Source organism: Chelonia mydas, chromosome 1 (genome assembly GCF_015237465.2).
Source record: "Chelonia mydas isolate rCheMyd1 chromosome 1, rCheMyd1.pri.v2, whole genome shotgun sequence".
NCBI lineage: Eukaryota > Metazoa > Chordata > Testudines > Cheloniidae > Chelonia > Chelonia mydas.
Genome location: NC_057849.1, coordinates 160,405,259 through 160,433,204, shown reverse-complemented (window position 1 = coordinate 160,433,204; position 27,946 = coordinate 160,405,259). Strand labels below are relative to the sequence as shown.

The 27,946-nt window shown below is 43.4% G+C and overlaps 1 protein-coding gene and 1 long non-coding RNA gene across 5 annotated transcripts in view; one reads left to right on the top strand and one right to left on the bottom strand.

Annotated features, from left to right (window-relative positions):
* RUNX1 (RUNX family transcription factor 1) overlaps positions 1-27,946 on the bottom strand; it is a 207,851-nt gene that overhangs the window by 160,741 nt on the left and 19,164 nt on the right. The window lies entirely within an intron of this gene.
* Positions 614-27,946, top strand: LOC122464087. Its single transcript, XR_006287954.1, has 3 exons — positions 614-704; positions 20,238-24,211; positions 24,631-27,946. It is a non-coding gene; the product is annotated as an uncharacterized LOC122464087 (long non-coding RNA).

The window sequence follows — 27,946 nt, the reverse complement described above, 5'->3', positions numbered from 1 at the left end:
TCCCAGAAGTTGTATGCATGACTCGGGAAGCTTTCAAGCTTAAAAGGCAATGGACCTATCTCTCATTTACATCAAGGGTGCTTTATACTATATGGTTTATAGTATCTAGCCATAAAGTGTATGTAAAGAGTGTAGATTAGAATCTGGCCCATTCATGAATACAGGACCATTAATTGCAAACTACAGCAAATGAACCCAATGTCCATTTCAGTTCTCCAATTAAATGATTGTTTATTTGGCCTCAACTGTAATCTAGTAATTTTATAAGAATAAAAATATCTGAATTTCAGAAAAAGATTAAAAAGTCTAAAGGAACCAGACCATAACGAACATGAACAAAGATGTCTAGATCACAGTGTCTGTAGGCCCTTTTCCAGCCAATAATAATATTGCAATATTCATCTCAAGACGTTGATCTTTTGGGCCCAATCCTATTCTCCCTTAAGTGAACAGGATTTGGATTGGAAATGTTTTTCTTAAAATTTGATTATTCCATGAAATAAGAGAATTCACATTTGTAATGTAAACTGAGTTAAGCCTAAATTTAACCCTGAACATTTCTTTAACCTTTTTATGTGGTTTATTTCCTGTTCATTTTTCTCCCTTCTTTTAGATTACTATTAAAAAAAACAACTAAGTGTCAATACACAGAAGACTTTTTTGGTACAAAGTGTTACTCAGTCTGTTGGGATTATTGCATAAAGGTGTGTTATAGGGTGTTCACCCCACGCCACCCCTGAAGGGGTTAAAATGGCTCTGAAGGGGCTACTTGAAAGGATGGGCTGCAGCAAAGGTGGGATGGCATGGACCTTAGCTGCTGATTGTCAGCTCTCTAGGCTAGAACCCACTGTAGAGGGATGGACTGGATTCCCCTATCAGCCACTGCGGGGAGTAGCACAAACAGGGCATAGAACTTTGAAGACTGCCTGTGATGGTTTGTTCAGAGAGACTTTGATATCCCAAATTGAGGTGGAGTGGGGGTGGAGGAACTATAGTGACCTGGCCAGAGGGCCAAGCCATGAAGAGGAAGCACTGCAGCTTGTGGAACATGAGTATCTGAAACACTGCAGCGTGAGAGATTGGGACTGTCATGCTGTTTGGAGTAGCTTACGACCATGAGCGCCTACCTCAGGCAGACTGTCAGAAAGCTGGTGGTGTGTTCTATAATTAGATTTCACCAAGCTAGTAACAAATGTGAACTCCTGGATCACTGTAACACTCTTCCCATGGAGTCACAGACAGTCCCCTTAGACTCTCCAGTCTATTTTGCCACCCAGACAAATTGGACCAAAAATCAGGTTGCTCCCAATCCCAAGAGACCAGTCACTTACCCCAGATCAATTGGTACCCCAGAAAGCAGTGCGGGCTGAGGGATGTGCTGGCCGCCCTTCCCACAGCCCCCATTGGCCTGCAGCAGCGAACCGCGGCCAGTGGAAGCCGCGATCTGCCGAACCTGCGGATGCGGCAGGTAAACAAACCGGTCCGGCCCGCCAGGGGCTTTCCCTGAACAAGCGGCGGACGGGCTTGGTGAACCACTGCTCTAGATCTTACACCAAAAACAATGCTGGTGGTCAATTCTACAATAAACTAATTAAAGGTTTATTCGCTAAGAAAAGGAAGTGACAGTTATTGAGAGGTTAAAGCAGGTAAAACATAATACACAGGTGAGTCAGAGTTTGTAATTCCAAATGGTGGCAGTAAGGTTGCCAGGTGTCTGGTTTTCGACCAGAATGCCCAGTTGAAAAGGGACCCCGGCGGCTCCGGTCAGCACTGCATGTGGCATGTCCCCACTCCAGCTCCTACGTGTAGGGGCAGTCAGGGGGCTATGCATGCTGTCCCTGCCCCAAGCTCCGGCTCTGCAGCTCCCATTGGCCGGGAACTGCAGCTGATGGGAGCTGCGGGGGGCAGCACCTGCAGACGGGGAAGCACGCAGAGCTGCCGGGTCATGCCTTCATGTAGGAGTCGGAGGGGGGACACGCCGCTGCTTCCGGGAGCTGCCTGAGGTAAGCACCACCTGGATCCTGCACCCCTCCCCCCCTCCCAGGTTCCAACCTCCTGCCCTAGCCCTGTTCCCATTCCTGCCCTTCAATCCCAGCCCGGAGCCCCCTCCTGAACCCCAAACCCCTCATCCTTAGCCCCACCCCTGATTCTGCACCCCCAGCCAGAGCCCTCACCCCCCCCTGCACCCCAACCCCCTCCCATAGCCCTGATCCCCTCCTGCACCCAGAACACCTCAGTCCCAGCCCAGAGCACCCTCGTGCACACCAAACTCCTCATCCCCAGCCCCACCCCAGAGCCTGCACCCCACACCCCTTCCACACCCCAGCCCCAACCCTGATCTCCCTCCTGCCCTCCGAACCCTTTGGTCCCAGCCCAGAGCCCGCTCCTGCATCCCAAATTCCTTATCCCCAACCCCACACTAGAATCCGCACCCCCAGCCAGAGCCCTCACACCCCTATACCCCCTGCCCAGAGCCCCCTCCCACATTCCAAACCCCTCAGCCCCAGCCCAGAGCCCCCTCCTGCACCCCAAATCCTTCATCCCCAGCCCCACATCAGAGCCCGCACCCCCAGCCGGATCCCTGAGTAGTACAATACTGAGCAGAACAATACTCTGAACAATAACAAAAGATAATATCTATCTCTTATACAGCCCTTTTCATCAGTGGCTTTCCAAGTATTTCACAAAGGAGGTCAGTATCATTAGCCCCATTTTACAGTTGGTGAAACTGAGGCACAGGGAGGGGAAGTGACTTGCTCAGAGTCACCCAGCAATAGATCTCAACAGGCCTGTTTGTGAAATAAGGTGCTGCTCCACATGAGTAAGAAAAAGTAGCAGAATCTGGCCCTTTATACTTTGCTTTTGGTAATGTTACTTCTACAAGCAAAAAAAGCGAAAGTACTATGGGCTAATCCTGCAAAGCGCTGAGCAGTCTGGCTCCAATCCTGCAGGGCTTCACGCTGTTGATTTCCATGGGAGCACTCCTACTTAAAGTTAAGCGTGTGCTTCGTGCTGTGTAGGATCACAGCCACAGCGCTCAGCATTTTGCAGGATTGAGCCCTAGAGACGTTTTGCACATAAAGTCACGACTGACCATTCTGAATTCACTTACTGAATATGGGTTTAAATACATTTTGATGGATCTTCACTGAACGAACAAGATCCCATAAACACTGGAGGTGCTGGAGCTGGGTATAACAGTATGCACATTAGAGGCGGTCTCTGGGTAAAAAAATGGTGTTAGAGTGCATCTTGGGGACTGAAGTGAGAGCTGAAGCCATAGAAACGAGACAGTTTTAGAAGCGAATGGGCAAAATTCTCCTCTCGGATGGACACGGTGGAATTCTGCTGTGTTAATCTGTCTCCCAGTGTGCAAGGGACTCCTACTGGCCTGTGCCAGAAACAGAGGGCTAAATTATGCTTCTTCCTGTGTAGGAGTGCTACAGGGGGTAAGGGTGCAGGGAGCACACCCCTTCTGGTACATGTACAAGGGCCAGGCATAGTCTGCGGCAGTAAGATGGGGACAGCTAGTAATCCCATCAGCATTAGTGGCCACAGAGGGATTGTTTCTAGGCAGGAAGAGGGTAAGACCAAAGCCTTCCGCTGTTCCCCACAAAACTGGCAGTGTGGCCCGCTTGCAAAGGTGCAGTAAGGGGCACCTGTTTCTTGTATTTTCATCATCTACCATTGCCCATCAGATGATGTCCCACCACCTCCTCCTCCTGTTCCCAAGCATGGTTCAGGCTCAGAAAAGCCATCAATTGCGCCAATTTATACAAGCTCAGCACCCATCCAATGATCTGAGTGCATGGACGTTCATAATAAAATCAATGTCAAGGACCAGATCCCTCCACAACTAGAACTCTCCCAACACTCCCTCCAGTCTTTCCTCCTCTCCTCCTTCCCCCCCCCCGCAGCCCCCTCAAAAATCAGGGAAAACTAATAGGCCATGCAGCATGACCTGAAGGTCAACACGTTTGGGCTTTGGCAAAACAAATGGCAAATTCCACAGCTGAGGACCCTCCACTGAAAACTGACTTGAGCTCTAATTGAGTCCAGACACCGTATAGCCACATTAATAGTGTTGTAGTAGCAAGTGCTGACACCATCATTAGTATGTATAATCCTGCTACGCAGTTGCTGCCATTATGAGCCGTTTTATTTTCTCTCACCAATGACTGAATGGTTAAACACTCCTAATAATCAGCTCCTCTAGCAGGCTTGTGTGTGATACACTCTTGGGGACGGGGGGAAATACCAGTTTGGTTACTCATCTTTGTACTGGGAGGTGGCACACAATTTAAGTACGGGCACAGGGTCTTTTTTGAACCAAATAGGCTTCAGTGCATGCACAAAGGAAAATTGTACTCTGACTAACATTGACTATCCACTGATTAGCCTTTTCCATTAGAAGCGTTAGAGCCAACATGGTCATGATTTAAACCACTAGTTGCGGGTACATTCTGAACCTCAGACTTGTGTTCTTATTTTGCCATTGAAATGAGGCCACGACAGGGTCAGGGCTGCAGTTTTGCACAATGTATTTTAAGAGAGGGCCACAAAAGTGAAGAGGGGAAAAGCAATAGCGGTACAGGAGACCACTCCACAGGCACTGTATTGTACCAGTACAATATTTACTCTTTTCTTTCCTATCAAGTACAAATAGGGGCTGATTCAAAGCCCACTGAAGTCAATGGAAAGACTCCCCCAGTGCATACTATAGGAAAGCCATTTTGAAAACGGAAGTTTGTCTTACTAGCATCAACATACAATGAGGCTGGACAAGCACCATTTGCCCAACAATAACCACATAGTGGTGCCCTAGATTCCTTTTATATGCCCCCTATACTTAGAAAAGAAAATATCTCTGGTAACTGGTGGCAAATGTTGCCTTTTAAAGGCAATCACAGTGTGACAACACAAATCTGGGTTTCCTTATCTCCCCCCCCCGCCCCATTTAAAACAAAACAAAACAAACTTCTGGGGCATGGAAGATGTGCTGGGAGCTTAATGAACATTTGGGAGGAAATTCAAGCTTTCCGCTAGTCTGGCCTTGTGCAGTGCTGTCACATGTTCCTGCTCATCATTCGCCTTGCACTAGTCCAGGAAACATGCAACACTCTGTGAAATTTGTTCAGCTATTTACTCTTATTAGCAGGCGTCCCACCCACCCTCTCACTCAACCCCTTCAGAATGTCACTACTCCTATGATAGCCGTAGCTAAAGCAGAGATAATGTTCTAAGAGCAAGTGGATTCAGGTGTAATTTGATGTTAAACAAGATAGCTAATACAATGAATCCCTGTCTTGGCTGTGTATAGTAAGCTGGAGGCTTGTCCACTACCCACATGATTTTCTGTTGCTCAAGCATGTGTTTCCTGAAGCATTGCATCAATATTACACTAGCCCTAAAAGGTGGAAGCACTGATCCCCAAACGTTCATGTTCACACAGTACAGCTAATGTGACTTTGAACTTCAATCAATGCCAGACTAGTACACTTCATTTAGACCATGCTGACTGTCCCACAAGCTCTCGGCTGTGAGAAGTCCTGGTCAGACACAGTCAGATCTTTGTTCAGTGAATCATTGCCTAAAGATTCAATTAAATCCAGTTTAGTCTGCTCTGTAGCCACAGTCTGTGTCTTTGTGAGAACACGAGTGTTTAACAAGTTACCAGGGAAGAGCCAGACATGCAAGGGGTAGAGAGTGCTGACACACAGGCAGGGAGCATGGGGATTAGGGCTCTGTAATGTGTGTGGCTAATGAAGTCACCATCCATTCTGCTTATTAGTTCCAAAGACAGCAGATGGTTCCTGACACACTCTTTTAGGCTCCCTTAGGAGAAAGAAAAGGAGGAGGAAAAACCCTTTGTTTAATCAACTGAGGGAGGTTATACCTCAGGAGTAGAGAGGAGGGTGGCACACAATGTTCTCTCTATTGTAGAGAAAGAGAAAAACTTGACATTTTACTGTATGAATTTTGAGGATGAGCTGCACAGGGTGAGAATTTCCAACAGCTGTATACTGGGTTTATATATTGGATATTTATATTCTGGATATATATATGTATTGGATATTGGATTCTGTCAAATACACCCAGCCCCCACAAACTCAGGCCAGGCCCCAGTGCACACCAGCACAGCTGTGCCATACGACCAGGCGCATGTCATTCCAGAGTTTTCATTGGCTGTTTCATTACCCTTGGAGCCCAACCAAACATCAGATCCTCCGCTGCTACCTGTGCCACCACTCTTCTGCTGGAAGAGACAAAGCAACATCCCTTGTGTGGCAACCTCTCTGAATTTCATTCAGAGAGCTGTAAAGCCTGTGCTTTGTCAGGCCCATAAACTAGAAAGCGCTGATCTGATGTCATAGGAATGTGCTTTGGATATAGATCAATATCAATGTTTATTTTTAAATTTGGAAGCTCAGGTTATGAGCTGACTTTTTCCCATGAAAAAACTGAGTAAGCTTCCAAGTGGCTACTGCATCAGACTGAACAACAAAGGAGGGTGGGGGCATTCCCTTCGGAAAGTCCCATACCAGGAAGAGGGAATCCCAATTGGAGCTCCTCAAAAGAGGTGATGAGAGTAAACAAAATCTGAAGCCCCAACGCAGCTATCAGTTCAATGGAGTTGTGCCTTCTTAGCCCTCCAGTGAAAGAAGGGATTACAATCAAGTATATTTACCCAGCACCCATGTTTGTTCAAGAAGTTGGAGTTTGTTGCTGGGATTGTGCTCTTTAATGAACACTGTTCTGCTTAGCTTTAGATTTTTGCTTTTCCGAATGTGCATTTCTAACCCATGGGTGAGTGTTACAGGTCCCCCTTCTGTGCCCAGTCCATGGAGGGCGAGAGTCTATTACAGCCCCAGCTAGAGAGTCTTGGCTCTTTAATTGAAGCTGTAGCAGCTCATGCTTTTAGATCTGGAGGTCCCTGGTTCAGTCTCCCATGTGTCAACCTCTACAAGATAGTCAGCACATATATGAAATAAGAGAGTCTTATACAGCAGAGTCGCATGGGCATTTTACCGCTGGATATGATTGTGCAGCTCACCTTAACAGGCATGGCACAAGCCCATCTAGATCTCTTCCAAGGGTTCCAGTCCAATACACATGCAAACAGAGCACAGTGCCCCTTTGGCAGCCAAGGCATTGAGGCTGAGAGCAACAGCAATAGACCGTTTGCTTTTTTAAAACAGGAAGAGGAAAGTGGTGAGAACAGAAAGATCTTCAGCTGGACAAGGATGCGCATTGGAAGTACAGATGTGAGGGGAGGGAGAAAATAGCACCACCTGCTTATGGCACTCCTCTGCTTGCTCTACAATGACTGGTACTGATTTCTTCCATCAATAAACACTATGCAATGAACAGACTACTTTCTATGTGACATTTTTCATGCCGAGAGAGAGAGAGAGAGAGAGAGAAACTCAGCTACTTTTCTTAGGAGACTTCTCATTTTTAGTGAGAATCGCATGAAGAATCAATAGGCAGCTTTCTTGCTCTACGTTCTGGTTTGAGGGTTGGGACAGAGATCTGAAGCTGGGATTTCAAAGGAGCTTAAGGGCGTCACATACCACGATGCCCACTGAAATTTAGTGGGCCTTGGGCACTTGACTTCCCCTGGCTCCTTTTCAAACCCAGCCTTAAATGCCAATGTCACTGAAGAGGAAGAGCTCTGTGTCAGGTCAGAAGCTTGTCTCTCTCACCAGCAGAAGTTGGTCCAATAAAAGATATTACCTCCCCCACCTTGTCTTTCTAATGGCACCGAACGACACAAATTCGGTGCATATGATGTTTCTGAACACTTCTCATTAATGAACAGCCTAACAGTGTCTAATGGCAGCATAATCTGACGCCAGACAGGGGAGGCAAGTTGAAGCCCCAAGCTTGAGTCTTTGCTTTCTGAGCCAGTGGAAGGGGATTACTCCAGAATCAGCATGCCCTATCCCTGTTTTTGATCTATCAGCACTGGCTACTATAGGAGTGGTTTAGAATGAGCCTTTAGAGAAGGAATCTCAGCTGGCAGATTTGCTTGACCTACATAAGACCTTGGAGGGGAAGCAATAAAGAGAAGGAAAAAACAACATCCATTTCAAATAGTAGGTTTTTAGTTGGTGTGTTTAATATGTTTTAGAGCGTGGCTGTCCATGAGACTGACTGGTTGGGTTTGAATTCTCCAGACAGAGATCAATCAGGGACATTCCCGCTCCAATACTGGATGCAGAACACAACCCTTTTTGGACAACAAACTACCTTGTCTTACAGGGAACACAGTGTGCAGTACATGTATAGGCACTGAACAGAAATACAAATACAACTCTACAGTCTCCAGCTATTCCGGTCTGATAATAATTGCCAACAAGTAACTACATTCAGTGAAAAGAAAAAAAGGATCTCATGCTCAGGGAACTGTCTTAAGAAGCTGTATGTGAATTCACTTGCTTTTTGGCATAACTAAGTAGGATTCATACATATGAGATTGTTACTAAATCTATAGTTATACCTTAAGTGTTATGTTGATTACACTGGAGACATTAGTCCAGCAGTGCTTAGCGACAGCAGTCCCAACTAGGTGAAGCAGCTTTGTGATCAATGCACCATAGTCTAGTTTGCTGAACTCAGAAGAGGAAGACAGGTGCTCCTGAGTACTAGTTCTGGCCAAATGGCCTTTGGCATGGCTATATCCTATAAAGTATGCTGCTGCTGAGAGACAGAAAGCAGCAGAGCTGGCTACCAATTCCACCCCACTACCAGCTCCACTGTGCGGGACTGTGGGGTACAATGGAGTAGGTTCTTGATACACGAGGTACCTTGTGTTAATTTATAAAACCACATAGACATCTCTATTGCAAATATCCACAAAACAATCTACTACCCCACCAAAAATTACAAACATTTCTCCCTCCATCTTCATCCTGAAAAAAAGGGTGACAAAGTCAACAGGCCTTGCAGTATTCCCAGAGGGTCAATAAATCCAGGTCTGACCAAGCAGAATCAAGGACTCTTCATTGAAAACATCCTCCTTCCAGCCTTTAAACCAGGAGGCAGTAAGCTTGAGCAGCTCATTTGATCACAACTGCCATGTTATCACATTAGGCTAGAAGTAGCGTCTAAGGCAAAGACCCAAGCCATTTAGGTGTGCATAGGTCAAAAACCTTCCTCTTCACCTAGAACTGCAGTCCAACCATTATTCTGATTTATTTTATCGGCACTAAGGAAACATCATTCATTTCTGATAGCAAACTATTATCTATTCTATTCAACTTGTCAATGAGTTCAAACTAATCAAATTGAAATTGGATCTGGTTTATGAGATCAAATCTCATAACACAAATCTTAATTAGGAAATACCAGAAATTTGTGGACAGGTATGTGAATATCTTTATAAGGAGGGCCCTACTAAATTCATCATCCATTTTGGTCAATTTCACAGTCCTAGGATTTAAAAGATCGTAAATTTCATTATTTCAGTTATTTAAATCTGAAGTTTCAGGATAAAAAATATTTACACCCAATCTTTTTTTAGGGCTGTCTGCACAAAGAGGAACATGTTTCTAATTCAACTTCATTATTTTTCAAAACCAAGTTTCCAAGCCTGTTAGCTGGATTTGTGCAGAACATATTGGCAGCAATTCTGGTATATTGCACTGCAGTTTGAAGGCACTAATTTACAGGGTGGTAACCAGCAACAAGGGAAAATAGGTCAGAAGGGCAGGCTGTGGAGGGATGAGTTTCCCGGCAGAATGGCTGTAGAAATGGCCAAGACTTGCTCCTCCCAAATATCTGACCTGGCCTTCAGCAATCAGCAACTACCTCTCTGGCACACTGCCTCCCAGTGGTGTCACAGACTTTCTGTACATTGGTCACTTCCCAAGTGATAGATATCAGATAATTAGCTAGTTTCCTTAGGACTAAAGAGATACTGCCACTTTTGAAATTCTATGCATTCTTCCTGCTAAGCAGAGTTAAAATGTTAAGATGAGAGAGGGACAGCGTCACTCTTGTCTGCTTCCATCTTGCCAAGCTAATTGGTTTTCAAAGGAAAGTTAGCAAAAAATATTGGTAAATTATCTATTGTCATTCTGTCTGAATCCAATTTGATCACATTTCAGGTCTATCTCAGTTTAAAAAATAACAATTAGAAACATGGGCCTGAATCCAATGACCAATGGATTCCCGTGACTTCAGTGGGCTTTGGATCAGATCCCAGGAGAGCAAGATGATGATGGCCCACAGAGAGTGACCATGGTCAATAAATACAACCCGCAGGTCCCAATTTCTTCAGTCACACTCTTGTAAAACAATTTTTCATGGGTGCAGAACTTAGTGTCTGGTTGATGTCACAAAGCTTAGTTTTCCTTTTGCCCCTAAGTCAACACAACAAAAAGGTTCAAATGTTGGGATAAGTCCTGGTGTCTTCATAATCCATAGAAGAATTTTACGTGGACTTCAGTAGGACCAGTTTTTGGTTCCTTTTGTGCATTTGTATTATTTATATGTATGTATGTATATATATAAAATCAGTACATAAATAAATAATGGTTGGAATGTTTTGGTGGTATGTGCTGATGCTGTATTCATCTTGTGTTGCCTTGTTGTTATTATTATTATTAGGATGGGGAAGATTGTTTGTTCAAAGAATGCTCCTCACACCCTCCAACGTATGCTAAATCAAATTAAACCTCTAACCCGATATAACGCGACCCGATATAACAGGAATTGGGATATAACGCGGTAAAGCAGTGCTCCGGGGGGGCGGGGCTGCACACGCCGGTGGATCAAAGCAAATTTGATATAATGCAGTTTCACCTATAACGCGGTATGATTTTTTGGCTCCCGAGGACAGCGTTATATCGGGGTAGAGGTGTACTTAGGCTAACGTGACAAAATTTTAACCACCTTGAAAAACCAACTACTGGCAATAGCCAAACAAAATCTTAGTGACAAGCACAACTCATAGTGACACAGCACTTCACAACTTCAAAGCACTAAGTTATACCTTAACTAATTACGTCTTCAATATAAGGTAGTTACTGTAAGTATGAGCTCCATTTTACAGGGGAGGAAACAGGTAGAGAGGGCTAAGTCACACAGCAAGTCAGTGGGGAGCTGGAATTAGAACTCAAGAGCACCTGCTTCTAGTCTCACACTCAGCCTACACTCTCACTCCGATAAAAGTACTTTCTGGCAGTTCAGCTGTAAACTTCCATAACACTGAAGTGTCAGCACTGAAACCCAGACCGATATTTGGCATGCGACTTGAAATCAAATTGCTGGGCTAAAGGGGAATCAGATTCTACTCGACTATTCTAACACATCAACACAATCAATTACTGACGGCTTGACAGGCATTTGTAATTCATTTTACTGTAACAAAAGTATAGGGAAATTGTATCTAGTTTATTGCATCACTCTCCCAATACACTTTGTACATCATGGGTTTTGTTAAATTGCAAGCTCTTTTGAAGCAGGGGCCATGCCTTCATATGTGATTTTGGAGCACCTAGCACAGTAGTTTTCAACCTGGGGTCTGCAGACCCCTGGGGTCCGTTGACTATGTGTAAGGGGTCTGCGAAAGGTTGTGATTACGATAGAAAAATGGTTTTCAACCTGTGGTCCGCAGGCCTCTGGGTGTCCACATTCTATAGCTAAGATTTCCAAAGGGATCTGCACTTCCATCTGAAATTTTTTAGAGGTCTGCAAATGAAAAAAGGTTGAAAACCACTGATCTAGCACAAGTCAGGTTCAGTTCCTGAGGGTGACCTCTGGACACGCATTTGCTATAACAGAAATATGAAAAAAGTAGTAATAATCATAGTCAAACAGTACATTTAAAATTTCTGTCAGCAGCCTCATGATCTTATCTTCCAAAATTAGTTTAATAATTAGATGGTATTTATTTTTTTCTGGCCTTCTCTTTATAATGCTTGACTTCATTATAATGATTGCAGTCTAACAGGAAAACAATGGCATAATCTCCTAAAATCCCCTAAATTTACCAAGCAATTGCACAAGGTTTTAGGCATGCAACACCCATTAAACCCAATGGGAATCCCATGGCTAATACTCCATGCTCTTTTTTTGGAAATGTGCATTCTAATTGGTTTTCCAGTCTGTAAAAGCAGTCACCACAGACAGATTAATATAAAAAGTGAAATGTTTCTGGGTTGGAATGTATATTATATTATATGTACAATGCCAAAACTGCAGAGTTTAAATATATGTATAAGCAAATCTTGGATCTTTAGGAGCAGCAGGACAGCTGGTAGTGAAATCACTGGTACACATGCAAGTGAGTCAGAGAGGAGCAAGGGTAATGGGAGACTCCCACAAGTGGGAAACTCAGTACATTTAGACACAACTGTGCCAAACAAATTTACAATTGCACATAGTTAAGCTGTGATTTGCACTTCAATGATGAGTGAACAAGAAGGAAAAAAGCTGCCTGTAAGAAGTGACTCATCCATTTCTGCTTCGTTTTAATCTTGTGAAAGAGTGCTCCTGCATGACATCACCAGCGTTAGGAATATACAGGAGTCCTTTCTTGTAAAACAGTTACAAGGCTATGGCTTTGTCATTAGCAGCCCTGAACAGCAACACAGCCAACTCGGGAGGAGACTTCTTAGACACTGAATTCCAGTCACATCCCATTTATCACAGGAAAATGGATGTAGAAATGATTCAGGTCCCATTTGGAACACTTAATGCTAACTAAAAACAATCAACTCCCATTTTGTGGCATGTGTGGAAACAGCCTCCTAAAAGATTCAGAAGATTCTTTCAAGGTTTATTTTGTGAAATGTTTCTGGGATTGAGTGATTTGAGATGATCAGAGGCAAGGTGCTACCTTAATGCAAAGTATGCCTCCTCTGAAAATGTGGGTACTGTACCATATACAACAGCGAAGAGCACATAAGAAGTCTACTCCTCCAGCTTGTCCTTATCAGAGCGTGCAGGTAGGGAGGGACTAGAAGTCCATTGCTGGCCACACATCTGGCAGAATAGGCATTTAGGCACTGAGGTGCTGGTCAGCTTTGTTGGGCCACTGCAGTGTGCTGCCAGGTGCTGTTTCCTGCTCCTCTGAACTGGAGCAGAGGACACAGAATTTCTGTTGTTGGCTTTGGCATTTGCACAGCCACCATATACAGGTCCAAGCACAACAACAGCTGCCACCAGCCGACAAACTAGACACACCTCCTAATGAGACACCATGTCCTGTTGAGGATAGGACACCTGCCCTAGTATGCTACCTGCCTGGGCACTTCTGTGTGCTATGGAGCATCTAAGTGCATGGGAAGTAAAGACCCCCCTGCCCTTTCCACATCTTGCACACCAGAGGGCAGGATTTAGCCATCTGTAACCTATGTGCTTAATCTATGATTGTACCTAGCATGTCCTTCAATTTAGCATTTGAGAAAGAGAGAGAGAAAGAGAGAGCTGTTGATTACTAGGAGATTGAGAGGCAGACAAGACATTCTTTTAACTTGGCCTTGGAATAACTAATATTTAGATAGGGCCAGACTATGTAACCCTAAACTCACATTGGCTCACATGAGCAGTCCCACTGTCTTCTTTGGGACTACAAGTGTGAGTCAGTGATCTCCCATGCACAATCCAGTCCATACAGCACACAGATCTTCCGGCATCTGTTGTGGGGATTTCTGTGCTGAAGTGCAGCTGTGTCTCTGATTCACCTTAAAAAGAATAAAGCAAAGTCTTGGCTCATCTACCCAGTTACCCTCATCCTCAGTCAGACTAGCGTGGTCTTTTCTGCTGTCAGACTTCATTGTAATGAGATTTTGTCTAAAAGTCTAATTTCACATGGAAACTCAAAGGAGTTTTATGACAGGCCACCTCAGTGTAAACAGCCTATTTGTTTTAGATGCCTTCTCTTGCCAAAAAACAGTATGTAATCATTTGACTGAGTAACATGAAACCCCTACCAGTACGGTGGGATTTCTATTTCCAGGCATGGAACCAAAGCAGCCACACTAGGGTCTGCTAAGGTGGGTGCACAAACAGACTTCTGTATATTCAGGCTACAGGTATCAAAAGGAGAAATCTGCAGGATGTGTTCAGGGAGATTAGAAGAGTTCATGGACTGGGGAGTCACTGAAATATAGATGGGCATAACAGCAAGTAGGTGCAGAGCTAGGGATAGAACCCATATTGCTAGGCTCCCAATTTTGTGCTTTAGCCACGAGACTATGCTTCACCCCCCATTAGGGAACATATCCAAGGTACTGCTGCACGAGATCGCACAGAGAACAATATTTCAGGTGCTCCTTCAAACATTCAGCATAGGCTAAATTCTTCAGCTGTCAATGAGGTTGCACTGATTGCAAGTGAAGGCAGTATCTGGACCTGCATTATTTACTGTAATATACAGACCATTTCTACCTCTTTAGGAGCAACAACAATGTTCATCAAGGAATTACAATCTGGAGTAGTGACTAAATATGTTTTTTTGAAAAGGAGGATAACTCAAAGGTGTTTTAGTGTTGTCCAACACTTCTCCTTTTAGATTTCGCTCTTGTGCTCTTTCTGGTATTTTTCTTCTTGTCTTTATCTGTCACTTAACCTTCTTTCCATCGGGTGGCTTGGAAACTCCTACTTTAACATGAATGCTTGTGGTGTTAGTACATCGCAGCAGGCAATCATAAGCACCTGCACCAAAGTATTAATATAAAATAATATTTTGTGTGTATCCAAATTTCTCGCTTGTGAAAGGTGCCTCATGGACAGCCATGGAAACGAAAACAGGTGGCAATGGTGCAAGATTCTCCCCAAGACCCCACCGGTGTGTCCCCGCCTGTTTTTGGAAGGACCACCTCCAATGGCAGTAAGGAGTTCAGCTGCATGCACATTCAGTCAGTGGCTTCTGTACTATGTCTTCCAGCAAGGGTGTCAATTAGTGTCAATATGGACACACGACTCAGACACGTAATTGTTCATTGGCCTGTCAGAGGATAACAGCTTTCAGACACTACTGATGAGGGCTGGATTGGACATGGTGATCTACAGGTGAGAAGTCCATCTATGTCTCTGGGAGTAGTGACTGCCTCTTCCTCTGATTGTACAGTGCCCAAAACAATGGAGCCCCAAAACTGATTGGGGCCTTTCAGCATTGCTAGAATATCAGTGATGAATATTCGGCTATGTAGATACTTATTTGGCGTTCATTGTTGTAGCATCTGAGTGCTTCCCCCCGAGAATTTAAAACACAACTGTAACGATCTCTTTTTCTCTTCCTTCACAGCCCATAGGAGAACTAGCTTGATTAGTTTTCAAGGGTTTACTTATTTGCTTGTTTATAGTACTGAATTATAGATTCATAGAAATGTAGGGCTGGAAGGGACCTCTTGAGGGCCTCTAGTCCACGTATGTGTCTGTAGAGAAATGACTAATTCTCTGAGCCTTCCAGTCCTGAAAACTGGCTTTCACTTTACGAACACAGCAGATTTACAGTAAACCTCTGCTGCTGGGCTTCCCCAGACGTGTGGCCGCTGCTGTGCAGCTCTCGGTTCTGATCACCAGCCGTGCGCCCCTTTGCACACGCCACGGATAGATGCAGGCTCACAGCACACCCCCTCAGGGAGAGGGTGTACACCTTGGAGGACATTCCAGATCCTCCTGGAAATCTGCCAAGAAGTCCAGTTTATTTTTTAAAGGTTTTTACCTTTTGTCTCAGAGCAACAGCTTGTCTGCAGTCCTGGAAACACCACTCGGGGTCTGTGTGACTCAATTTATGACTCAGGAAACTGCCTGTTCTGTCCTTCAAAGCACCACATTTTTGGTTCCAGACTTCAGTCAAATTGAAGTCAGATCAAACTGATTTTTTTCCCTGCTCCGAGTAATTTAATGGGTCTGCGCATAAAAAAAGCCAAATTTTACAACAAACATCCATTGATTTACCTATTTTACATGAGGCACTCTTATTATTTATACCGTCTTTATTGTGTAAACCTCCCGCCCCCTAGAATTAGAGCAATCCCGCCCCAACCCTACTGCCTGGAACCCCTGGATATTTTACAGGGACACACAGGTCCACAAGAATGTTCTACAGCTGTGCTGCGACATCGTGCTCAGAAGTCCTGCCTCCAAGCTGGCAGCACTCTCAGAAATGAAGTTACAGGGCAATTTAGTCGCAGTGCTTCTAATGATGCAAATCCTTCCTCAGGCAGGGGTAGACAAAGCAACTTGCTTAATTAAAGTCCAGGAGCATGTCCTTGCCCTGCTTTTGGTGTACTGCCTGCAGCTCGTAAAGCAGCAAGAAAAAATGGTTCCACGTTCTCAGTGTACCCCCACTCTGTTACACAGTTGCATTAATGAAAGGCCGGTATTTTCATCTTTCAACCTTCAGCTACAGCAGTTTCCATTTTGTAAGGTTCTTGAAAGGGAAAATTCCTCTCTCATGCTGTCGATATCAATAGTGAAAAATTATGCTGAAAACCCCTTTAGTCTACTATTTTTGTACTGAGATCTTCAGAGTTATCAGGATGACCTTCCAGACCTTTTACATTGAGCATTGGACTGTTTCTAATGCTTTCTGTCATGCTGATCCCTTTCTAACTTCCCTTGAAAATGACAGACAGAAGTAAAAGCACATTGATATTGCTATTTGTTCCTCTAACAACTTAACAGCTGCCAGGATGTAGAAATCCACTCTAGTTTAACAGTGTGTGTACAATATGTACACACACACACACACACCCCCACCCACCCAAGAAGAATGGGCCTTATTATCCTCTCACACTAGTGTAGTTCAGAAATAATTCCATTCAAGGAAATAGACTCTCACCTATGTAAGTGAGATGAGAATCAGGCCCCTTCTCTCTCTCTGCATGTATATACACTGTATTTTACAGATACACATGTGCACTGTTTACAGATGTACACACACCAAAAATCAGATCCTGAGCCTCAAATTTGAGATCTGGAGGTTTATTTTATGCCCAGCTCTTGAATACACTGTGTGTTTGTAATAAATAAACTATGATATGTGTGGGAATTATATAATATCTACACAACAAAACCTAATTACACACAAATGAGTTTAAAAAGGCCACATTACTCATGAGCGGTCAAACCACAGCTGAGGTCATCTCAAATGAGTGCCAAGAACATCTTTATGCCACACCATCATGTCTTCTGTGCATGACACACATCTTGCAGGAAAACTATTTTAGATTTTTTAAAAACAGAAACCGTTCCTTGAAGCATTAGTTTTCATCTCTCTTTAGTAAATTCAGGCTTTTTTAGTACTATGAATCTGGCAGTAGAAAAGTGGAGGAACAGAAAATTATAACTAATATACTGTAGACACCTCTAAAAATTACTACAGCAGCTTTTCCATACAATGGTGTGTGAAGCTCTGATTTACACAGTGCAGAATGAAAGACTTTTTTCATGGTAGAAAGGGTAAGAATAGACAAAAGGGTGATTCACACTCTGGGCCTGAAATTGCTTCCCTTTGCCTACGTAAGGGAAAGGTAAAAAGCCAATGAGAAAGTAGATGAGGTTGTGGAAGGGGAGTAGTGGCTTTGTTCCATGCTACATACTTACCCGCTTCTTGGTTGGAGCTCTCTGCATACATGGGAGTGGGGGGGGGAGGGGGAGAGCTGGGGAGAATCTTCACCCCATGTTACCCCACACCAGATTTTCTAGCAGAAATTCTGGCAGTGTTAATTCCTCCTCTGAACCATCTAGCCACTCAGCAGAATGTTAGGGGACAACCAACGGTGCTACCATGATTCCTAAGGAAGACATGCTGCCAAGTGGCTGGAGAGCATCATGGAGACGTTTATTTTTTGCTGGCCCAGGATCTAACATCACACCCAAGTTGTGCACCTATGTTTCAAAAGGCAGTCAGATTTTCTATCAATGAGCCATGCTGATACAAGTTCTGCCAACTCTAATGGCTGCTTCCCCCAGCCCAACAACGTTATCTCTGCTGGGAACAGGCATTATGGGTTGAAACTGAGTGAAAGAAAATTTAGAATGAATATTAGGAAAATCTGCCAACGGTGTAGTCTATTTAGGCTACAGAACAGGCTCCCAGGGGAAATGGTCAGAAGATCCATTGCTTGAGTCAGTTGAAACTAGACAGGAGAAAACAATTGAGAACACACAGCAGGAAACTATCTTTCATTGGCAGTGGGGGTACTTGGACTACTGCACATGAGTTTGGTGCTGAGTTTCCAGATGGCTCTGAAACCGTGATAAGACCGAGATGACAACAACCACTTCACACTTAGGAAAACCCAAACAACTAAAAACTCTTGAGAATTTTGAAAATAAGGTTTTCTGTCCAGGTCAGATATTGAGGCCATTGTATATATCTCACTGGGGGAGGGGAACACCAGAAAGTTTCATACATTTGAAGGGAAGAATGGTTTCATAGTTAAGCTGCTGGACTGAGACTTGGGAGGCCTGGGTTCAATTCTCTGTGCTGCCACAGACTTCCTGTGTGACCGGGTGCAAGTCATGCACTCTCTTTGTACCTCAGTTCCCTCTATCTGTAAAATCAGGGTAACACCATCTCCTTTTGCCACTCTTTGTCAGTCTTGCCTGTTCAGATTGTAAGCTCTCCGAGGTAGAGACTCTCTTACTAAAAGTGCCTAGCCCAGTGAAGTCCTGGTTTTGGTTGAGGTCTCTAGGTATTATCATAGATAGTGGGCCAAATTCTTAACACCACTGAGCTGTATATACTAAGTACCTGGGGGAAAATCCAGGAGCTGTGTAGGTACATGTGGCCCTGTGCTGTCCTGCCTCATAGCATAGGACAGATTGGCCACTTTCACTCCCACCACTTCGTGCTTTGTGAAATAGATCATTTCCAGCCACAAGGGAGCTTACATAAATCAGAGCAGCTCCTGGGGATGCTCTAATTTATGCCAGAGGCTGCACTGGCCTCCAGTACAGACAGATTCTATGCAGCAGATAGGTGGCTTAAAGCCACCTTCACCATCATTTCACCTGGACTGCACTTTCTCTGTTGTGCCTCTGAGGAGGCACAGCCTAGAATCTATCCTCGTAACTGTTCTTGGCAAAGTAGTAACATAATTAGCGGGTGCTAGAAATAGTAAGTGAGTGCATGCTGCTAAATCAGATGAATAAGACCACAGTGATTACAGCATGATAATCAATGGGTTTGAACAAGGGAGGTTTGGAGCACAAGATGAAATTTCACTATGTTAGGCTATCAAACAGGAACATACATAAAAAGAGCTACTGGTCCAAAAAAGAAAAAAAAGTCTCATGATTGTAATTGAGAGGCAGATGCATGGCTTTCGGAGAGAAAGCCAGTCGTGTGTGCATTGCATAACAGGCAATTATCAGTGGTTTTACTGTTTGCCCTAAAGAATTTAGAACAGCGTCAAATGGAAATTTGATCTATGAGAGGGAAAACAGTACTGCATCTCTTTAACCCTGTGCCAGTTTGGCTGGGCTGGGGACTAATTTGTTTCCATAGTGAAGTTTGTTTGTGCAAAAAGTTTTGCTACAAAAAGTCAGTGTGATATAAAGTTATCTAGAGCAAACATATTTTTAACAGTTAGAACTTCAAGGGAAAAATGCTGGGATAAATATATTGAAACCACAAGCATGAATCAGAAAGGCTTGAAACACAGATGCTGTTTTAACTCCAGTGTAAGGGCCTGACCAGATCCCACTGAAATCTACGGGCTTTTGTTAAATGCCCTAGGGACAGACAGGAGTGTGAAAGTCATGACCATTCATTCTTAAGCATTGGCCCAATGAAAATATATTTTAAGTATGTTTACCACAAATAAATTAAAAGTTTAAACAAACATATTTCAGGGCCAAATGATTGTGCAGCTCCTTTAGGCACTTAGGGTAGGTCTACGCTGCAATTAGACACTTGTGGCTGGCCTGCACCAGCTGGCTCGGCTTGCAGGGCTCAGGCTAAAGGGCTGTTCAACTGCAATGTAGACATTCGGGCTCAGGCTGCAGCCTGACCTCTAGGACCCTTCAAGGTGGGATGGTCCCAGAGCTGGGGCTGCAGCCCGAGCCTGAATGTCTACATTGCAGTTAAACAGCCCCTTAGCCTGAGCCACTTCGCCTGAGTCAGCTGGCGCAGGCCAACGCCAGGTATCTAATTGCAGTGTAGACATATTCTTACTGTACCGACTAGCTTTTAAAATCTCAATGAATATATGTGATTCTTACTGTTAGAGTGACTGGAAACTAATTGATTTTTATTTCCTTTTCCACAGACTGTGATGTCCTGACACTGACCGCAGCTTTTGTCCTGGAGAGTCATTCCCTTTAAAGCTACTATATATTCAGTTATGCTAATTACATTGAAGCCTGGACTAATGATTATGCTAAAAATGGGTATATACTTGAGATTCAACATTTGTAAACTAAAATTGCCCATTTTCAGTGGTGTGTTTCAGTGGTTGAAGCACTTTTTTCTTCTTTTTCAGTGACAATCAGTAGATCACAGCAATTTATCAGATGGTTAGCATCTCCCGCCTCTGCAAAAAAAATCTTTGATCAAGATTTGTTTGGGATTAGAACTCATTTAAAGATATAAAATCAGTTTCATGAAAATTCTGAAGGGGTCTGATACAGATCTGTTAAAAAAAAATTGCAATATATTTTTCCCAAAAAATATTCTACTATTTAGGTTCCTCTCCCTTTCTTCCCCATTTTTTCCCTTTTGCTACTGAGTGCAATAAAATGGATGATGTCCAGGTTCTTTTCTCCCATTTTTTCATGTTTCATTTCTTCTTTTACTAATGCTGTAATTTTTCAAATCTTTTTTAACTTTGGAAAAGTTATAGACTGGCAAAGGGAAAAATGAAATGGAATCTCTGGCATTGTGCAACTTTTCCGAACTTGACATCAGTGAGCATGTTCCTGGGCAGACTGAAAGGAGTATATGGCCCTTTCTGTGCAAGTATCCCAGTGTCTCTGACAGGGATTTTTAAAAGGACCCTAAGAGAGTTCTGAGGCTAACTCCATTAAGTAACGTCCTTGGGATCCTTTGAAAATCCAAGTCCATCTCTTTCAATATACCAACATTGTGTTTCATGTTTCAAGTTACATCAGAACACACCAGCATCATCAATAGTGGACTCTGCCTTGTGGAAGGTTGAGCCTTTATTGTGATGATATATAATATACAATTTAAGGTCTCTTGCTAATACCAATTACTAAGATGTGTCAAATCAAAGCCTAGGCTTTCTTCTTGGCTTGCTTGTAAAATAGTTCTTCTTCCTGAACTTTTGTGTGTACTGTGTTTTTTTCCAGTCTTTAAATATAGTCTATAGAAAGCCACAAGAGAGATCTGGACCCTATACTTTGGAAGCCTAACGGATTCTAGTGAGCAGCTGGCTTGTAATATGAGTCACACTGCAGACTCTCTTTTGTATGTTTTCCTCTGAACTAAAGAGTAGGTTATTGGATGTCCTATGGCAGGTGCTATTGGATTAAGGACATAGCTGGCCAGGAACAAAGTTTGAATTAGTGTTTTTTGTGTGACTAAAGTAAATATGATCTGTTGGCATAATCCCCCTTATCTAACATCAGGTTCAGATATAATGGTGTTGTATTCCCCTGCATATTTTGCAAATAACTGTACAAGGGTTTTTGTATCTGCTAGTGATATTGAAGACTAATGAGAAACAACATATATACTGCTGCCTTAAATCTATCTGCTTCACTAGCTTCTACTGCAGATGCACCCCAGATACAGGGTGAAAATAACTCCAGGCCTTTATAGGAGCAAGAACTATTTTTGGCATCAGTGATGCAAACTTTTACTAAAGGTGGTTGCAAAGGCAGGCTAAGTTCACTTGGTCTGAACTTTGCTATCTTGTAGGGAAATGGAATTAAAGTGATAGCTTTTCTCTGAGTTTGTAACAGAGATGTTGTTGTCTGTGTTGAATACAAAGCTGTAGGTATCAGCCCAGTAGAATACTGAGCCCTAGTCAGCCTTGAGCACAATACATGCAAATCACTTCCCTTGTAGCAACCGGGCTAGAAGGGGAGGAAACGCCTGACCGAATCTTCCTGAGATCAGCCCTAGTGCTTCCCTGGCCTTCCATTCTGCAACCACTTACCTCCCTCAAGACACTCTTCATCTTCTCCATCCCACTGCCCTTTGCTAGTTCCCCACCCCATCTTCTCTCCCCTGCAAGACAGCCCTTCCTGATGATCCCTTCAACCACCCATCCCCTCACCCTCCAAAAGTATCTCCTATTGCATCATCCCCTCTGGGCCAACCCACACCCACAATCCCTTCTGAAGCTGCCTCAGCCATACTCCATAACTCCCTCTTTTGATGGGAGTAGGTATCAATTTGAGCAGCCTAAGGCAGAGCTTGAGCAGCCTGTTGAGGCATCTGCACTTGAAGGCTAGGCCTGAAGAAGCAGATGTAGATTCATGTCTAAAGGATCCATGTCAGCCTCACAAATCATCCATGTAACTCCACAATAGGAATTTTATATTAACATGTTGTTCTTACAGCAAACAGGCCTTGTAGATGAGGACAGGAACCTTTTCCAGCCTACAAAGTATGGCTAATTTGTTGTAACGGGGCAGAGTAGTGAGGCCAGCCATGTTTTCGGAGTGAAAGAGAAAAGGTGCCTTTGTTTAGGGTTAATTGTTTAACTTTTAAAGTCTTTAAAGGTGATATCTCTTTAAAACTATGCAAATTACAAACTCCTCCATAAGCAATGCACAAGTTCACCTTGGAATGAATGTGTAACACAGAGACCGTGCATCACATCCTTACAATGAAACCCAATACACCTGCGCTCGTGGCATATGCTGCCGCTCCTTCGCAGTTCGCTCTGCGGTCGAAGACTCTTAAAACTAGCCTCGTGATACCTATTTTTTCACCTATTTAAATTGCTATGAACGCATAGAAAAACCACTTCCCTCAACCACGCCAAAAGAAACGTACAGACGGTGGCGGTGAAAGTCTTGTGAGCCAGCACAGAGTTCTCCGTGTTTGCAGTGTAGCCCAGAACACTCAAAACAGCCCACTGCGGCATACCACAAAGACAGACATGAGGATGAGGGGTAGGGAACAGTGCAGACTTCCCGATTTACACAGTAGCTAAATCACTCGGCCGTATTCAGAAGCTCTCACAATATTTCTGGTACTTTATTAACTGCACATTAGAGCACAGCATAAAAAAATGCATGACTAAACAGAAGAATTCATCAGATACACAACAGGTGGATAAGAGTCTACCCCATCACTTTATAAAGCTATCAGTAACTGTCATGTTATGAATTTAGACCGAACAGGTTCAATGTAACTTCCATAACCCTGTCATCCTGGGCAAGAGTACCATGGATTGCACCATTGCAAAATATAATCTTTTGTCACTCACTGACTAGGCTAAATGGATTCAGTACTCTAAGAGAGGCCGGGTTGTCCAGTGGTTGGGATTCTAGACTCAAAGCCAGTCTAGATTCAATTCCCTACTCTGCCACAGGCTTTTTGTATGACTTTGGGCAAGTCACTTAGTCTCTGTGCCTCAGACCTCATCTGTAAAATGGGATTTGTGAGGTTAAATACATTAAAGACTGTGAGGCGCTCAGATACTATGGTGATGAGGGCCATATAAATACCTAAGATGGATCTAATCAGTTACTCCAGTAGATATTGGACACATTCTAAGGATCCACTGATATTTTGCCCCATGCCTAAATAGACCTTTCCTCTCAGCTGGGCCCCCTTCCCAACTAAAACTTATTTCTTGCCTGCGTCTGATACCCCAACTACTCCTGCTTGCTCCCAAAGAGGGTAAGCCTGGAAAATATTAATGGAGATAATTACCCTATCTACCCTTCTGAAAGAGGCTGGATTACTAGTAGGGCAATGTGGGAAGTAAGTGCTGCTGTTGCCCCTCCTCTATTTGTTCTGTGGTGAGAGGATTTTGATTTCCAGTGCTCTTAAGCAGGAACCCTTCAAGAACACAAAGGCGTTATTTATTTGTCTAAAGAGCGCAATGAACTCATTTAGACAGTCCTTCGCTTTTCACACACATTGGAGATGGTCTGGAATAGCCTGACTACGTAGTGATTGCTAAGCAGCTGTTCTACAGGGTGCTTCTAAAAAGCTTGATGATATAACATGCTGCTTGGGGATGTCTCAGCTTCTATGAATGGTACTAAGGACTTGTGGCACCCACCAGTGTTCTAGGAGGGAACGTATCTGCATTCAAAGGTACTGTTTGAAATTGCCTCAAAAGATCTTTTTAGAAATTCTCTAGCATAGATGATACCTCTTTGACTTTCTTGAAATCCCTGCCAAAAGGCTCTGTTAGGCTGGTCATTAATACAAACTGTCTTCTGTACAGGTTTCTGTTAAGAAAGTAAAATACTCTGAGACCAGCAACACAACAAAGAGACAATGCTGCCACTTGCCATTTAACTTCTCCTGTAAGGGAGACAGTCTAACTTTCCACTGTAACTAAAGTTAACAAACATGGTTTTGTGGCTGTCTGAGCGGAAAAATATCTTATCAGAAGAAAGTCATTTGTATGGCAAATTAGGTAGTAGGGAATAGACAGCAACCACCATACAGTTGGTTTTAGAACCTATTAATAGATGTTCAGGGTTTACTCATCAGCCATTCTCTTACAGGGTCAAGAAATGAAAATCCTACTCTATAAGCTTCACCCTCCATCATATAAGGTTACAGATGGGCTAATGCTGGACCCTCAAATCTGAAGTCCTTAACATTTCAAAGAGGAAGGGAGAGTTGGATTTGAAACCTTGTATCTGACCCTGCCTATAAGGTAAAGGAGAGCCCATGCATATTCAAGAGAGGTGGAAGTTGGTGGGGAATGGAGGAAAAGAAGCTGGCAGAAGAGAACCTTGAGGTGGGATGGTGGTGCATGCAGCTTGGTTAGGAGACCTCAAATGTTTGGACAATTTAAATAACTGAAGTCTGACAAAACTGAAGTCTGAACAAGGTGAGGTTCACCTAGCACTAATTAAAAGAGAGCTGCCATATATGCACAATAGGTTTTTTGGATGTGTATGTATCTATTCTTGTCGAGTTTTTTTTTTCTCCCAAAATCCATCATTGCGTTTGTTTAAAGAAATGATTTTTTTTAGCAAGAGGAATAAAATAAAATTTAAAAGAAGCATATATATTTGTATTCCCTAGAGAATGCCAGTGACACTGAGTATAAATCAAGCCAGAATTTTCTTCCTTCGTTAGGTGCATTTTTAAACTGGATGATGCCAAGTTTCTGCAACCCCTCCTCACCCAAACCCCAATCTATTCCCTAACTAAGCCCTTTTGTACCAGGTTTCACCCCAGAGTGAAGTTTGCCACAGCAACACTATTTCAGAGTGCTTTTTTTGGGGAGGGGGGGTGGCACACTACAACTCTCTGCTGCTCGGAAGAACACATGGAAAGATATACGAGGAGACAGACAACTTAAATCTGATATATTTAAGTGCTGAAATATTGTCAGAAAAAATGAGGTCAACTGGTAATATCTGCAGCCTAACAGAGTACCCAGTTTACCTTCATCCTGTCCTATCATCAGCAACCGGGGAATGATTGTGGTGGAATTAGTGGTGTACGTGGCTTTTGCTTTCCCACAAGAGAAAACCTAATACTTGTGTGGCTTCACTTTCTCTGTAACTCATCAGGGTAAACATCATCACATTCACTTCTCTGGCAATTACTAGATGAAATCAAAGCCAATCACAGCTTTATAAAGTCAGAACCATTGATTAGCATTGTGGTACTGGGTTTCTTTTAAGTGTTTGCTCTTCAGAAAATAAAATAAAATAAAAACTACACCAAGCAAACACCATATGTATGTTTCAGCAGCAATTAAAAGTAGCATGTTCAGTTAGGGCTCAATCTTGCAAGGTACAGAGCATCTTTAACATCCACCAGCATCAATGGGCATTCAGTGTGCTTACCACCTTGCATGAGTGCTCACCAGCTTGACTGGGGAGGCAGTGTGGCCTAGTAGATAGAGCACTGGCCTGGGACTCAGGAAACCTAGGCTCTAGTCTTGGCACTGGTCTGGTGAGTGATCTTGGCCAAGTCACTTGCCCCTCAGTTTCCCTACCTGTGAAATGGAGATAATGTTATTGACTTCCTTCATAAAGCACTTTGGGATATACTGATGAAAATGCTACAAAAGAACATTCAGCCATTTGGAAGAAGTGCATTTAATGTGCATACCTGGTGCATTCATCAGGGAAAGGATGAACTGGGATTAGCATGATGTAAATGGGAAAGTAGAAAAGAAATAGTTTCATTATTTTAGAATTCTGCAATGTTTAGCACACTAAGGTGTTTTCTTGCATTAGCAGCCAAGTTCATACTTGTAGCATTTGCTTAACAGAATAAAGACATGTGAACTGAAGGGAGGAAGAGAAGAAAATGTATACTTTATATTGGCTAGTCAAGCACCTTGACAAATGCCTTTACTGTCAGCTCAATGGGCAGCTCTCTCTAATATTCCACTATCAAAACCACTTCACCAACCCTGTTTCTGTTCTCCCCTACGAGCCCTTACATACACACACATTCTTGACTGATTGCTCCATCCTCTACCCTCCCCATCAAAACTAGAAGTCTTTGAAATGCTAAACACAACGTAAAACAAATTTTTAAAAAATCACAGCAGCAAAATATGGTCATAACCTCTCAGAATCACCCCGCACATCCCTGTGATTTGTCATACAACCCTGAGTCAGGGGAGCATGTTGGCAGCTCTATTACAGTGGTTTCCGCCCACTGTCATATTGGGATGAATGCCAAATTACTTTGTTCCACCCAGCTTTTGGGTCTCCAGGAGCCTGCCCTGAGAAATATATCCAAAGAAAAGTAATCTTCATACTAAAGAATCACATTCTGCACAAAAATAGTCAATGCAATTTCAGACTACAAACCACTGACTTGTCATCCCAAAGCAATGAGCTAATCATCTCTCTTGATATAAATCAAGTACAGTTGTACCTGGAATATCAGGCCAGGTTCTCTGTGCACTGCACACACTTTGTGTCACTCTGATGGTGCAAAGGGAGCAGACTGGCTACATTCCCCTAGCTGGGGATTGCCTGGCCATTGCATAGCCCCCCGTTAGCCTCTGGCATACAGGGCATGTCTGGAGCATTGCACTTTAACAGTCCCCACATGGAGGGCGAGCCCAGGCAGATCATCACCAGCTGTTGGAATGTAGAACAACCTCCACAGGGAGCCACAGCTAGTGCCAAAGTGGCCTCAGAATCAGGGAGCTACAACTGGTTTCCTAACAATCATCTGTCTCTGGAGCTCCCACCAATGAGCACAGCAGGCTGTTAGTGCTGGCTCCTTTTGACCAGAAAGACAATTTGGAGGGAGTTTAAAAGAGGGCAACAATGGTGGTCAGGAGGCTGCAGGAGAAAATTAAAGGTGTTGTTGGGGGAGAGAATAATTTGTAGGGGAAGAGGTACTTTTACACTTCTTCAAACATTTGTTAAACGGATGTGAGCGCTATTCAAAATAATTTATCTTTCTGTTTCGTTTCAAGCTGCACGTGTGCTTCAGTCTTTGCAGTATCAATGTGTCTGCTTGGATGGTATGCACCTGTTGCCTGTCCTTTCGCATTGGTCCCTTTTCTAGATTGTAAACTCTTTGGTGTAGGAACTATGTCCTCCTCCCTATATGATTGCCCAGCTTCTAGGATCCAGGGTCCAGATCTAGAGCTGGCTGAAACAGACTAAAAGGTCTTTGAGGAACATTTGAAAATTCCAAAATGGATTGTTTCATGGGGTTCAAATTTAAACCCTTTTGCGTGGAATTTATTGGTTGGTCAGTCCCTCCCCCCAAAGTATATTGATTTTTTGTTAAAATAGTTTTCAACATCATGAGCCAAAATGTATTTTCTGAAAGGTGCATTTCTATACTGAAAACAAAAATTCCCTATGCTGAATTTGAAACTGA